This window comes from Amblyomma maculatum, chromosome 10 (assembly GCF_055883805.1).
Source record: "Amblyomma maculatum isolate TAMU_Amacu chromosome 10, ASM5588380v1, whole genome shotgun sequence".
Taxonomy (NCBI): domain Eukaryota; kingdom Metazoa; phylum Arthropoda; class Arachnida; order Ixodida; family Ixodidae; genus Amblyomma; species Amblyomma maculatum.
The window spans coordinates 147,439,298-147,454,591 of NC_139353.1; the positions used below are offsets into that span (position 1 = coordinate 147,439,298).

General features: G+C 45.1%; 1 pseudogene; it reads right to left on the bottom strand.

Annotated features, from left to right (window-relative positions):
• Positions 1 to 1,112: 1,112 nt before the first annotated feature.
• The window catches only part of LOC146177685 (uncharacterized), a 37,062-nt pseudogene continuing 22,880 nt past the window's right edge, over positions 1,113 to 15,294 (bottom strand).

Genomic DNA, 15,294 nt, shown 5'->3' on the forward strand with positions numbered 1-15,294 from the left:
TCAGCCCGAACTTGGTCTAACATAAAACATTGACTTCCATAGCCCAGAACCAGCGTCCATGTATTGAAACAGCTGCACCAAAGTTTTTAGAAGTGTATTGTCTGAGCGGCTTTTGTGCGCAGCTTTAGCAAAAGTATAAATTGATCACCTCGTGTTTTAAAATCCAAAACTGAGCAAGCGTTTTATATGCGGCTGGCTCGACGAATGCAGAGAGGATTCCAGGCTTCCGTATGTGTCATTTTTATTAGCGCCTGTCCTTGCATTCCTTGATTTCGTGTTTTGTTTTTCTTTTCCTTCCGTTTAGAATGTAGTGATTTCTTGTTATCAGAATTTTTTGGCTTTTTTCTAGTATTTATATTGCTGCTTAGCACATGTGTTTATATTTATATTCTCATTTCTTTGCTTTAGACGTTGTATTTATTGAAAAAAAAATCGAAAGTATTTATATAATCGTTCTCATGAATTCCTTCTTTTTCATAACGATGCAATGCGAACACATCAGAATTCGCTTTCCTTCAAGAAAGCTTAGGCACGCACGTACGGGCCACACAATCATGTCCCTAGCCGACCTGCAGTTTTGTTTACAGTATAAAAATGTAGTGGATTGCTCTACTACGAAAAGAATAAATTTCTCGCTTTATTTTTTCTTTTTTGCCTTTAGCATCTTAGCTTAAGTGCCACATGTATCCTACATAAAACAAAGGAATAGCATGCATTTTGCTCAGTTCCGATAAGTATATGTTAAAATGTATTTTCTTAATTTTATGGCAACACTTTTATCCCAGCTTTCACCAACAAAGATCACAGCAAGGTGTTGCACCCATTATGGGAGTGTTTGGAGATGCCTAAGCCACAACTATGTCAAAGTCGCGCTTTTCGCTGCAATAATTGCAAGATGATCCTTCGCTACTTGACGGCTGGCTGGGAACGACCCACAAGGCATTTACCATGCTTTTGTCCTCTTTCACTAGGTTCGTATATTCGCCTCCTCCGAGCCTCACCTTCGCAGCTCTTCTCCCGGCTTGCCCCGGATAGATGGGTGAGGCTGAACCCATTGAATCGGGCGGCGGCATCACTGGCCGCCTAGCTGTGAATAGTAATATAGTTTGTATCTATTCTTGCCTTGATTTCAGCCACCAATCAGCTAACCTTCGTTTGGGTATTTCTACCGTTTTAAAGTCTATTTTTCCTCCATTATCCTTAAACCATAGTGCTTTGGCTAAATCTGCCCCATTGCCTTGAACTATAGGACGCAGCCTTTACAAGCAATTATTAAGTGTTCAGCCGTTTCCACATCCTCCCCACACACACTGCACAGCGTGTCTATCTCTTGTATTTGACTCGGTACGTCTTAGTCTGCAATACTCCTGTCCTAGCCTCGAACATCAATGAGCTGCCCCTAGAATTATCGGAAATGTTTTCTTTGCGTATTTCCTGCTTGGGTGTTCTGTTCATTTCCAATGCTGATTTGGTCTCCTTCTCCGTTTTCCACAGACCCCTCTCTGTTTCTTTAACTTTTTTCTTAATTGATAATTCCTGGCTGGTCCCCCTATTGCTGTCCAAATATTTGCTTGCCAATTTTCTTGTCCGCCTTCTTCTTCTTGTGCCAACATTCCTCATGTAGAGGTAGCTGAAGACGTTCCCAGCCCACCTCTTATCTCCCATTTTTCTCGATCGTTGCTCAAACGCTATCTTGCTGCCAGCTTCCCTGCCCTTAAATGAAGACCATCCCAGGTCACCCTGCACACCCTGGTTTGACGTATTCCCATGAGTTCCCAAAGCAAGCCTACCTACCCCGCGCTGCTTAATTTCCAACCGTGCTCGGACCTCTGATCTCATACACAGGGCTGCATTGGCAAAAGTCAGACTAGGAACCATCAGCCCTTCCGAAATCCCTCGCGTCACTTTATACCTATTGTAATTCCACAGGGCCCTGTTGTTTATGACGGCTCCGTTTCTGCTTCCCTTAGGTGCCACACATTTTTCATGCTCCGTTAGATATTCAGCTCCATTATATATCTACACCCAAGATACTTCTTATCCAATATTTCCAGCATGTCCTCCTGTATCCTATGTTCCCCGGCCTCATTATCATTAAAAATTATGACTGCCGATTTGTCCTTGCTAAACTGCAGACCCAACTTATCTCTCTCTATTCCGCAGATATCTATCGACTCCTACTAACCTACCTTTTGTCAGCCATCAGTACTATATCATCTGCATACATCAGTCCTGGCATAAATGGCTGGATAAATTCGCCTTGCTTGAATAAAGAAAAGTTGAAGCCGAGTCCATTCCCCTCTAGTTTAGTCTCTAATTGCTGCAGGTACAGTATGAACAAAGGGGACCGGGCGGGAACGTCCTTGTCTAAGCTCCCTCATTACCTCTGCAGGCTTCGACACCTTTTCGCCGATTTTATTAGCACCTGGTTATATTTATAAATATGTTTTAAAAAATTAGTTACTCTTTTTTCTTAAAGAGCGTCCCGCTCCTCTCGCCGCGCAAGGCGCTTTTTTCTTCGTGGTTTTTTTTTCACTCGCCTGCTCAAACCTGTTTTCTCTCTCGCCTGAATGCGTTGCACGTGGCTTATTCCCTTTCTCCTCGTATTTCTGCACAGCGTTCAGCTGCATACCTTCTCTTCCCGCGTGCTTCCCAGTTGGCCTGCGCTCGAGCAGTTGAGTACAATAGGTAATGAGTCTGGTTTGGTAACCTGCCTGACAACCAGCGCGACAAGAATGATTGTTCGGTCGTGGTGAGATGCTCGTATTCCCCGTGGCGGCGGAGGCGCGCATGTGTGTCTTTGGAGTCGAGGCTTACGTTCGGCCGCGGTTCTGTGCAAGCGAAAAGGCAAGCCACATCTTCTGGCACCTTACGACAGCTCCGACGTAGTTCAGAAGCCGGTCAACAAAGTCCTATTTGTGAGTACCACCCTCTCTTTGCCTCCAGGCAACTTCGGAAATGAATATTGTTTTGCGTGGTTTGTCGATTGCTCGATGTGGTGTTTTATTTCAATTTTTTTTTTCAGGAGGAAAAGCGACGCGCATACCGATTTCTAGTACGGCAGTATTTGAGAAATATTTAAGTTACGTAGCGCAGGAAGTAATACTAGGGAATGGTAACAGCATTATTATTATTCGTTTTTGTTAAGATGCATTAAGGGGACATTGAGAACTTTATTGCTTAGTGGGATTAGGTGCAATGTAGTATCGCATCTTACGCGATCGTGGAAATATAGGTCGTCTATCATTTGTGCAAGACAAGGATCTTACACGCTGGCTTTTGCAGTTCAGAGGGACACTAAAGGCTTGCTCACATGAGAGCGATTGAGGGAACGCAGCCAGAAGCAGGTGGCGAGGCAACAAAAATTTTAATTTTGGAGAAATTTGCTCTCAGTGAAAAAAATGTATAATTCTCGTTTGTCCGGCAGGCTTTTTATAAGGGGTATGAATTTCCCAATTGTACCTACAGTTGCGCGCACCCGGAGCGACATAGGCATACTATTTAAGATCATTTTTTATATAAACGTGGCCTCCATTATATGTATTCAGAGTATTTCACTTGATTCTGCTTGCATTTCGGATATAAAATTTTCATCCCATTTACAAATAAACCGTCCTTCAAAGTTGATATACAACTTTTACATCTGGGGTGATGGGGAAAGGAATTGATGGATATTGCAGAGAATGAGCGGTGGTGGTGAGAGGCTTCATAGTGTCTACGGGAGATTAGGAAATGAGGGGTTTTGAAGCTGTACAGGGAACACCAGGCAAATTTCAATCTCAATTTTACTAATATTTGATTTCAGTATATCATCGAAATATTCCCCCTAAACACGCAACATATTTTTCTTCACTGTTTTGTGCATTGTTTGTCAGGCAATGCACATATGATGAATATGCTATTGATCTAATTCTTTATGCGTTTAATTTAGGGTCTCCTTGTCGACTAAACTGAAGAAAGTGCACGTCCGCGGAAGAAGCCTCGCATCAATGGTTTCCGCTTCTCGAAGGTAGCTACATGTTGAAGATGTCAATCACCATTTATACTAGGCGACCTTTGTTCGCAATCAATGGCTACGTGTCATCGTCTGTTTAATAACATTGCGCCCCCCTTTTTCTTTTTGTTAAATAATAAACGTGATTTATTTTGCCTGTAGAGTGTGCTGCTGTGAAATCTATTTCTTGGCCTTCAGTGAACAATTACCTTGTGCTGATGCTATATCCTAAAAGCCAGGGGTGGACCTGACGGTAACGAGTTATGCAAGGCTGGTTGCCAGGACTCTGCTATCCAGGGCCCGCTGAAGACGATACGTTCTTCCAGCCTTTCTGTCTTCTCGGTTCTCGGCGCTACCAGCGAATTCTTGTGATGGATCAGACCGCGGCTCAAAGCCCTGCATCCATGGCTCGCACCCCCTGCCTATAGACCAACCCGCCTGCTGTCTCTGCACCTCTTCAGCCTGCAAAATGCCCCCATATTCATCCCAAACACCTCCCGTAAGAATGCCGTGTACGTCCCTAGCTGTGTTTTGACTTGCCACGTGTTCTCGTGACGCTTGAAATAAAATAAAATTTGTTTATTCGATTATTTAGATCCCTTTTTGCGTGACCGCTGGTTGCAATTACGCAAAAGGTTTCATATGAAACCCTCTTCTGTGGGAGGACAAGCGGTGTAAGTCCGAATTTTTGGAAACTCAGCATTGTGTATTTAAATATTGCCTATAGATATCCTTGTCGAATAGTCAAAACAATTGGCTGGGGATTAGCTTTGGTTAAGCCTGGTAGGTTGCGAAAGCAATACATTTTGGCTACACCTTAGCACGGCTTGTGGTTCTTCACTGTTGAATGAGCACGTGGATACAGAGTCAGCTTTGCTGTTCAGAGCTCCAGTCTGGATTATCGTCAGATGAGCTGGATTCACGAGAAGATCGACGTGCCCGCCAAGCTGCATCCTGAGCACGCCGTCGAGCGAGACGCTCTTCACGCTGTTCATCTGTCTCCGTAGCTCGCCGCTGCTTCCTAGCAGAAGCGAGGCAACGCGTCTTCTCTTGCGGAGGCATCGCGACGGACTAGGCAGACAGTGAACGCGAGTATATACCCGCGGCTATACCTCCAACAGAAGGAACGCAATGCGTCACGTCTTCACGCGTAGCTAGCGGCCGCTGCTATGCGTCGACTCGATCGACTTGCTAGCCCGTCTCTCTCTCCTGGTATTATGTGAGATGTCTAGCGCGCTGGGCCTCTGCGGGAGGAGCGCTGTGCGCCGTGGCTACCGACCACCGCTACGCGACGACTCGACTTGGCAACCCGTCCCTCACCCTAGTATGACGTCAGAGGTCATTCTAAAGGTCAAACGTGGCTACCGGCCACCGCTACGCGAAAGGCCGATCATGAACGTAGCATCGCCTTCACAACAAAATAAATAGCAGAATACATAAGAGTATGTGGTGGGTGAGGCCCCTGATTGAATTCCTCACTGGCCTAGAAATTCACCGGCCACCTTTAAGTGGCAGCATTCTGAGCCAGGGTGCAACTGGCTGCACATATGCCTAGCCATTTCATGAATCTCGGGTTATCAATATTCCGGCTGAATATGGGTGTAGCCATGGTGCAAATGCAGGAACAGGATGGGTGGATATGGGCGTAATCATGGCATAAATGGGGGGGGGGGGGGTTGGATGGCGGGATGTGGGCAAAGTCTCTGCGGGAGCGTGGGGCAGGTAGGCTCTACGTGGGCGTGTTCTTGGCGCGAGCGTAGGGTAGGTTGTCTGCACGTGCGCATGCTTGCCCCGAATGTGGCGGCAGCTTGGCTGTACGCGGGCATACTGTTGGCGACGGGTTGGCATACTACTGGCATGAATGGTGGGTCCATTGTTGGAAAAAGTCGCAAATTGCCCCAAATGACAATGAAGGATCTAAATTCATGCCAGCGTATGCCACCAGAATGCCAATGAAGGACCATTGCTTTTATGCTACTTGCGCAATTTACGATCATGGGCGCGACGAAGAAGGATACGAGTGGCCGGTTTTGCTTTCTCGAAATTGTAATTTGAAGATTTAGAGAAAAGGCTGTGAAAAAATATTACACTTTGAATTTTCTATCTAGTTTTTAAGGCTCGAGACCTAAGTCGCGCTTAACCAAAGAAAACTTTGAATACGAGGAATAGTTACATACAGTAATACGCGAATGTTTGGCAGAGATTCAACTGCAGGTAGCAGATGATTGATGGGCGTTCCAGGTTATCGAGACATATTCAAGATTGTGGTGTATAATGGCGGTATACGCAAAAGGCTTTAGTATTTTTGCTACTCTGACTTAATCGCCATGACATGGAACCCAGCGATTTGTGAGAGTTTTCTGTTATGTAAATAATATGCGCGCTTCAAGAAAGGTTGACAGTACGGTACATCCAATGTACTTCTGAGTTCTGACTGGCTGTGCTCCCAAGGGCTACATTATTGATTGTATTTGCGAAGGACAGTACCTGATTTCGTTTTGTGAAAAGCACAATTAAGGTTTTTTTTACATTTTAAGATGGGCGACAGAGCTTTCAAAGCCGTGTTTTAATTTTTCGGTCGGTTGACCAATTAGTGATTAGAATATGACCAAAATAAGAGTTTTGGCAGCAGGGTTCTTTTGCACTTAGTAGGACCTGCAATGTCAGGTAACTCCTTTTAGATGTAAATCAAATCGACCTCTAGTTAACTTGGTTCCCAATTCCGACGAGCTACTAAGCCAAGCAGGCCCGTTCTTAACGGGACACTGCAGCACTTTTTGCAAAAATTGGGCTTTCAGCAGAAACCTACAGTTTTTCATGCCGCCGCCGCCGCCTGTGATTGGCCAAGACGTCACCTGACGACATTTTGAGGACCGGGGAAGCTGCCGATGCGGCTCCTTCACTGCGATGCACGCTGATCGCAGCTTTCTGCGGCTTTGTGAATGTCATTATGACATGCCATTTCCACACGAATGACCCACATGATTTTCACCGCATGCATCTGTACTAGATGCGCCCCCAAACAATGCAGCACTTCCGTTGTGGGAGCATTGGTTTGGATTGAAAACTTGCTTTAGTTCGAGTAAGGCATTTTGAAAAGTAGTGTGCGTTATTATTAGCAGAAACTACTTGGCTCTCAGCGAAACCTCAGCGCGTATATTCCTGGCCACGAAGGGCAGCGAACAATGCCCTAGCCGACTACCTCCGATTCAGGCCTCCCGCTCCGCCCGAAAAGCCATTGTTGTGAAAAATGAACCCAAGGCTTGGTGTTCCAAATCCTGTTTTTAGTGCCAGTCGTCGTTTCTTGGGGAAAAGACGAAAGGGTGAAGCAGTACACAGCTGCCACCAGACAAATGAACAATAAGCGAAACGCGGTTGTCGAGCTCTAGAATGCATGCGAGGCATTGACGGGGCCATTGCGCTGGAGACCAAGTCAAAGTTTAGTGAATTGACGACTGATGGTTGAAGGTCAAGCTGCTGCTCCTCCGCACCCATACCTTCATGAGAAAACCATGTTCCGGAATGCGTTTTCTTACAAGAGCCTCGTCGCTTTTATTTCTAACCTAATTTACATCCCCAAACAAGACAGGACTATGTAAAATGACGAGGCAGCATATATGAAGGCCATTACGAACAACTTCGATGATTGCTTGTTTGGACACATCGAAGTAAACAGCGCTCTATGGGCTCCTTACCTGAATTCGCATATACTCAGCTGAGTGGTACACTCCTTAACTTCTAATAATGCTCCCCTGAGGGTTCCACCAGGCACGTACGTACCATGCTAAAACTAAAAAACGAGACACGCAAATACAACCATGTGCCTATGCTGTTTGCCCGTCCAATTGCGAGATTGCACTCCATTAACGAATCGCAATCAACGCGAAACACAATGGTTCGCATACAAGTCAGACCTGTATAGTCAGAAAGTAATGGAAGTACGAAGTACAAGTCTTACATCCATTTTCTCCCTTTCATAACCGCGGTTCTAGGAAGTGGTGACTGTCTCGACTCTTTTGTGCAAGGAAATAGAAGAAACCGAGTCATGGTTCAGCTATGGCTTTTTGTCAAAGCCCCATAGAAATCGCATTAGGAACACACTGAACGTAGTCACAGTTCTGAAAAATGCTTCGAGTAGAATATGTTTCCTTTAGTCGGCTTGAATTTATCTCTCTTCTCAGCAGCGCCGCATTGCACCTCGAGCTTTTCACACGATTGAAGAATACATCATCGCGTCCACAGCTGTTTGTGCATCCGAACTCATGCAGAGTTGTGTTGTATCAGGTGCACAACACTAAGTTGACGTGCTTTGTACGTCCGCAAAGCACACAAGACGAGGAGCAGCGCATGCTGAAAGCTCCCTCCGTTGGCTCTGAATGCCTCCGGCTCCTCACAGTGGCGTCACGACGGAAGGAGAAGCGAGGTTTCTCTCTACGCTTTCCTCCTCTGTAGCAGTTGCGCGGGACTCGGGAAGTTTGAATTGCGCGCTTTCATTCGGCGATAGCGCAGGTGTTTTATGCGTAATCGAAAAAATAACTTCACAGATATGATCAAAAATAATTCAGTTCAAACATTTATAGTATTGGCACATTCGAAAACCACTGCAGTGTCCCTTTAAGGCTTGGTTAAATCTGGATTTACATATATGTTGGCGAGCATTTTACTTAATGCGGCAGCGTTCCACTGTATGCAAAGTGTGCTTGCGATAATCAGGTTCAAGGTAAGGAAGTGATATTTTGGCAGCCATCAATATTAATATAGGTTTAAGATAATCTACAAGAGGAGTCGTAAACCAGAGCTGTAAACTAAGTACGTTTAAATGCCGCTTTCTACGTAACCTCCCAGGCTAATATTATGCCTGTAATATGATATGGTAGTGAGGCAAAACAACGCATACTTGCACCCTCGTCCACCTTCTGCCTTCGGCTGGCATGTACGGCATATCTCAATCAAATATTCGAAAGAGTGTACCCACGAATTACGGTGGTGTATGCACGTACATTATTTTTAGTGGGTATTGCAATAAGCCATTTTGACCGGTTCTTTAATATTTTAGTTGTGTTGAATTGGAATGTGCGAAACCCGTGAAGCCATGATGTCTCATCTGTATAAAAAAATACGTTTGAATATATATTTCACCTGGATAAATGAAACTTTCATATTTTCTTCCACTTATTTGTTTGTCGCCCAAATAAAGTTAATGTTGGCACTCATCAAATTTTTTGGCAGTCTGCTTTGCAGGTGCAGGCCTCAATCTCTTTCGTTCGGTACATTTCTCACAGTAGTCATATTCTCATGGCGGCATGCAGAGTGGCAATAACGAAAACGCTTGATTATTGTGTGCATTTTAGCAGTTTTTGTTTCTGGGCTAGTTGGTTGATGCTTAACAAAACTTGAAGTTGGGCTAGATGGTGCATTGTAATTTGACTGAAGATAAAGCGCACGGGAAGACGCACACAAGAGAAGAAGACACAGGACACGCGCTAACTAACTTGGTTGATGCTTTCAAAGTGGAATACTTCTAGCGCAGCACACAAGGGGACCCGGTTAGCGCCTATCTGGTCCCCGTTATGTGTTGTGCTAGAAGTACTCCACGTTGAAAGATTGTATGCATTCGTGCTTTATATTAAACGCCGCTGACAGCCCTTATATTAGCCCTGGAAGCGTTTTTACATTGAAAAAGTGGTCCGAATGGAGAGCTTCAGACGCTTCAACATCTCATGCATCCATATATTACAAGCTTTAGGCGTGAGCTTATTTTCTGCAATAATAAAACCGCTGCAGAGCATGGCATGCGTTTGTCACTTATGTGCCCTCTTGCTGCGCTGTCCTGGAGATAGTGGTCCGAAAGAACTGGTTACATTTATTTATTTGATCATACTGCAGACCCAGTGAAGGGTCTTGGCAGGAGGGGCAACAATTCCAAAAGAAAACAGAAAAGCATAAAGTGCAAAAACATGAACATAAAATTTACACAAGTACAAGTACAAGCAAGACAGCAAATCAATGCACGGCCTTTTCTAAGGAATCAAAGTCCTGAATGGATGATAATGGCAGGTTATTCCATTCGGTTATGGTGCGCGGGAAAGAAGAAAATTTGAAAATGTTAGTTCTGGCAAAGTAAGGTGTTAGTGATTCGGTGTGCTTATTTCTTGTTGCCCTAGACGATGCTGGTTTAAGATACAAATCAGGAGCCATTGATAATTTATAATTTTTTAGTAAAAAGAGGAATTTTAGCCTTTGTATTCTGCGCCGAGATTCAAGGGACTGTATGTTATGTTTAAGCATTAGGGTAGATGATGAGTCAGTGCTGCGATATTTAGAAAATGTAAACCGAACAGCCTTGCGTTGAATTCTTTCGAGAACATTAATGTTAGTTTTAGTATGTGGATCCCAAACAGTGCACGCGTACACAAGTTTAGGTCTAATCATGGTGTTATATGCTAGCTGTTTGACGTCGGAAGGAGCTTGTTTTAACTTATGTCTAAGAATACAAGACTGTATGAAAAAGAATGGCGGTTCTTTTTGTTCGTAATCCGCATAAATACTGTCTTGTCAGCATTTAATTCCATTCCCCATTTATTACACCATTCGCTGATACTATATAAGTTAGAATTAAGTAAAATCTGGTCGCCTGGAACATTAATTTCATTATACAAAGCACAATCATCGGCAAACAATCTAATTTGAACAGGGTGAGTAATGACGTCGGTAATATCATTAATATAGATAAGAAAGAGTAGTGGCCCAAGGACACTGCCCTGCGGGACACCGGGGGTTACTGGAAGTTGGCTGGAACAGTGACCATCGATACTGACATATTGAAATCGGTCGGATAAATAAGCTGAAACCCAGTAATTAATAAATGAAGGGGGACCAATTGTTTCTACTTTATGAATAAGTTAACTGTGCGGAACTAAATCAAAGGCTTTCTTAAAACCTAGAAATATGACGTCTACTTGGCCGGAATGGTCAAGAACCTGAGCAAGATCGTGAACGACAGATGTAAGCTGGGTGACTGTGGAAAAGCCTTTCCGAAATCCATGCTGGAATGGTAATAATAGGTTGTTGTCGTCAAGAAAGGTTTTTATGTAATTAACTATATTATGTTCAAGAAGCTTGCAGCATGAAGAGGTCAACGATATGGGGCGATAATTATTAAACAATGTGGCATCACCTTTCTTATGTATGGGTACTACACGGGCAACCCTCGAGTCAGAAGGCAGACTTGAAGACAAGAGAGAAGCTCGAAAAATGATCATAAGAAAAGGAGAAATCATTTCAGCATAACGATGTAAAAAAGAATTAGGTAAATTATCAGGGCCAGGACTTGCTTTTGTTTTAAGATTGAACTACATTGCAAACACACCAGGTTGAGACACAAGATCATGTATGGGCTGTGAACAAGAAACAGGAGTTACAAAATTATCTGTAGGTGTGGAAAACACGCCGTGAAAATGTAAATTAAACTTTTCAGCAATATCTGCCTTGTTACTGAGCAGCGCCCCCTCGTGCCTCATCGAAGGTAGGGATTTCTTCTGTTTGCTGAGAAAATTCCAGAATTTCTGAGGGGCATTATGTATAAACTTCGGCAAAATAGTTTTAAAGTAATGGCGCTTAGCCGCTGCTATTGCTTTAGTCTAAGAAACCTGCTTCATTTCGATGGTGCTGCGGGGAACACGTGCTCTTCTTAACAGTTTGAGTCTTCTTTTTTGATGCAAGATATCCCGCTTAATCCAGGGATTAGATTTGCCAGTTCTCTTTGATTTAGATTTTAATCACTGTGAAATATAGAGCTCTTGAGCTATAGATGATTGGACCAGTTTGGTTCTACAAACTTCATAACAACACACAAGACGTAGACGGAGAAATATGTGGTCGCATGCACAAGAAGGGCGATGCCTTACTGCCGAGCTACTGCAGCCGCCTAATAGAGCGGTATCTGACATTTTTGAAGGCAGTACCATGCAAGTTTGATATGCAGTATTGTATATGTGTGTATTGTGCCGATAAAGAGCCATTTCATTATGTAAGTATTTGCGTTAGAGTGCCACACCATCTCTCTTTTAAATAAAGAAAGTAATTTTTACTTTAACTTAAGGGTGCCCGGCGGGTGATACTGCGCGACTGTCAATCCGTAGGTGTACGTCTTTGCAAAAATTCATTATTGTTGTTTTAATATTGTTTTTTGCATTGAAGGTTCTGGCATTTTTTATGAGTGATGATTCGTTTAAACTATGATATCAAAACCAGTGCTCATATTCATAAATTGCGGTTTATAATTTCTTCGCTTGGCATCGGTGGCAGCTCGTGGGATCACCTGCTTATTGAGGAATCCTGCTTTTTACAGTTTCCGTCCTGTTTCTCTGCTGACACAAGCCATCGTGGCAACCTTTGGACGTGGTGCCGGCTCTGCACAAAGCGCTGCCAGCAGTGCCAATGCAAGCCCCGAAGCCTTGATCACCTCGCATCGCCATTTCAACGAACTCTGCCCGCGCATGCGCAGTTAGCACACTAAGAAAACTGATATAACTGGGCGTCTTCGTACTCGGTGGTCATTTGGCAGCGGCGGCAGCTCGTGGGATCACCTACTTATCGACGAATCCTGTTTTTTACAGTTTCCGTGCTGTTTCCCTGCTGACACAAACCATCGTGGGAACCTTTGGACGTGGTGCCGGCTCTGCACAAAGGGCTGCCAGCAGTGCCACGCTGCAAGCCCCGAAGCCTTGATCACCTCGCATCGCCATTTCAACGAACTCTGCCAGCGCGTGCGCAGTCACACTGCAGGAACCGATATAACTGGGCGTCTTCCTGCTCGGTGGTCATTTGGCAGCGGCGGCAGCTCGTGGGATCACCTACTTATCGAGGAATCCTGCTTTTTACAGTTTCCGTGCTGTTTCTCGGCTGACACAAGCCATCGTGAGTACTTTTGGACGTGGTGCCGGCTCTGCACAAAGCACTGCCAGCAGTGCCACGCTGCAAGCCCCGAAGCCTTGATCACCTCGCATCGCCATTTCAACGAACTCTGCCAGTGCATGCGCAGTTAGCACACTGCAGGAACTGATATAACTGGGCGTCTTCGTACTCGGTGGTCATTTGGCAGCGGCGGCAGCTCGTAGGATCACCTACTTATCGACGAATCCTGCTTTTTACAGTTTCCGTGCTGTTTCTCTGCTGACACAAGCCATCGTGGGACCCTTTGGACGTGGTGCCGGCTCTGCACAAAGCTCTGCCAGCAGTGCCACGCTGCAAGCCTCGAAGCCTTGATCACCTCGCATCGCCATTTCAACGAACTCTACCAGCGCATGCGCAGTTAGCACACTGCAGGAACTGATATATCTGGACGTCTTCCTGCTCGGTGGTCATTTGGCAGCGGCGGCAGCTCGTGGGATCACCTACTTATCGAGGAATCCTGCTTTTTACAGTTTCCGTGCTGTTTCTCTGCTGACACAAGCCATCGTGGGACCCTTTAGACGTGGTGCCGGCTCTGCACAAAGCGCGGCCAGCAGTGCCACGCTGCAAGCCCCGAAGCCTTGATCACCTCGCATCGCCATTTCAACGAACTCTGCCAGCGCATGCGCGGTTAGCCCACTGCAGGCACTGCTATAACTGGGCGTCTTCGTGCTCGGGGGTCATTTGGCAGCGGCGGCAGCAGCTTGTGGGATCACCTACTTATTGAGGAATCCTGCTTTTTAGAGTTTCCGTGCAATTTCTCTGCTGACACAAGCCATCTTCGGACCCTTTGGACGTGGTGCCGGCTCTGCACAAAGCTCTGCCAGCAGTGCCACGCTGCAAGCCCGAAGCCCTGATCACCTCGTATCGTTATTTCAACGAACTCTGCCAGCGCATGCGCAGTTAGCACACTGCACGAACTGATATAACTTCGCGTCTTCCTGAACGGTGGTCATTTGGCAGCGGCGGCAGCAGCTTGTGGGATCACCTGCTCATTGAGGCATCCTGCTTTTTACAGGCTGGTGTAGAAAGCGCTCTTATTATTTTATCAACAATTAACCAACAATGTTGCTGCTGCTGCCGCTGCCATAGCGTCACCCTGAAATTGCTCCTTCTGTTATTTGTTGTTGTTGGTGCTGTGCTTTTGTTCCTAATATTTTCAGCTACGTGTTGTAATTGCCTCTCATGTCAGTTGTCAATTGACTTGGGTGAAGGATCGGGGTCAGTGCAATGCTCAAAATGCTCGAGCGAGTACCACTTTGGCAAGGGCGCTGGCGTAACCGAGAAATCCTTTAAGGGAAAAACCGAAACCGCCAAAGCTAATTGGAGATGCTCAACATGCAGAAGTGCGGCGACACGCGTTCAAAGCGAAGTCGAAACCAATGTTCTCATGGCCATTAATCAAAAGCTCGAAAGCCTGCCTGCACTTGTTGAAAAAATCAGTGACATGGAAAACTCTGTTGAGTTCATGTCAGGAAAGTTCGATGAATTTGAGCAGAAGATAAGGAGACAGGATACAGAAATTAAGGCGCTCAGAGAGCGGGTGGCAGAATTTGAAGAGAAGGACTTAGCTCGTGCTACAGTACAAGTTGATTTTGAGCAAGAAATAAATGACCTAGAATTTCGCAGTAGACGGCTTAATCTGGAAGTACATTGTGTCCCTGTTGTCGCGGGCGAAATCCTGTTATCATCTCTGAATCAGATTGCCGACACGCTTCATGTCCCTCAGCTCACTGACGCTGAAGTCGCATCAGCTCACCGCCTGCCAGCCAGGAGAGATAAAATCCCCATAATTATTATCCGGCTTACCAAGAAGCAGACAAAGGAGGCATGGCTTCAGAAAAGAAATGCGCTTAAAGACAGTGAATCAAACATTTCTATTCAGGAAAACCTAACTCGCTACCACAGGAACTTCTTCGGGACGCGAAGAATAAGGCAAAGAAAAAAGGCTATGCTTTTGTCTGGTTCGTGAACGGAAAGGTTCTGGTTCGAAAGACCAGCGGTGCAGTTGATATCGTTATTAAGACCAAAGCTGACCTTGATAGCCTGTAACTGACGCATTGTTCATTCTAATTTGTTGAAAAAAAAGTGATGGATGATACTCGCTATTATTTGCCCAGTGATGTGGATCAAGTGGTATCAGATTTTCCGGCGACCTCTTACAAATGTATTCACCTGAATACTAGGTCTGTAAAAAACTATGTATTCTGCCTGCAATAATTTTTCGCCAGTTTTTTTCTTTGAATTCTCTGCAATAATGTTAACCGAGACGTGGAGCACAAGTGACTGTGATGTGTTCAGGTTGAAGAATTACACGACATATTATGCAAACAGACTTGTTCTCGGCG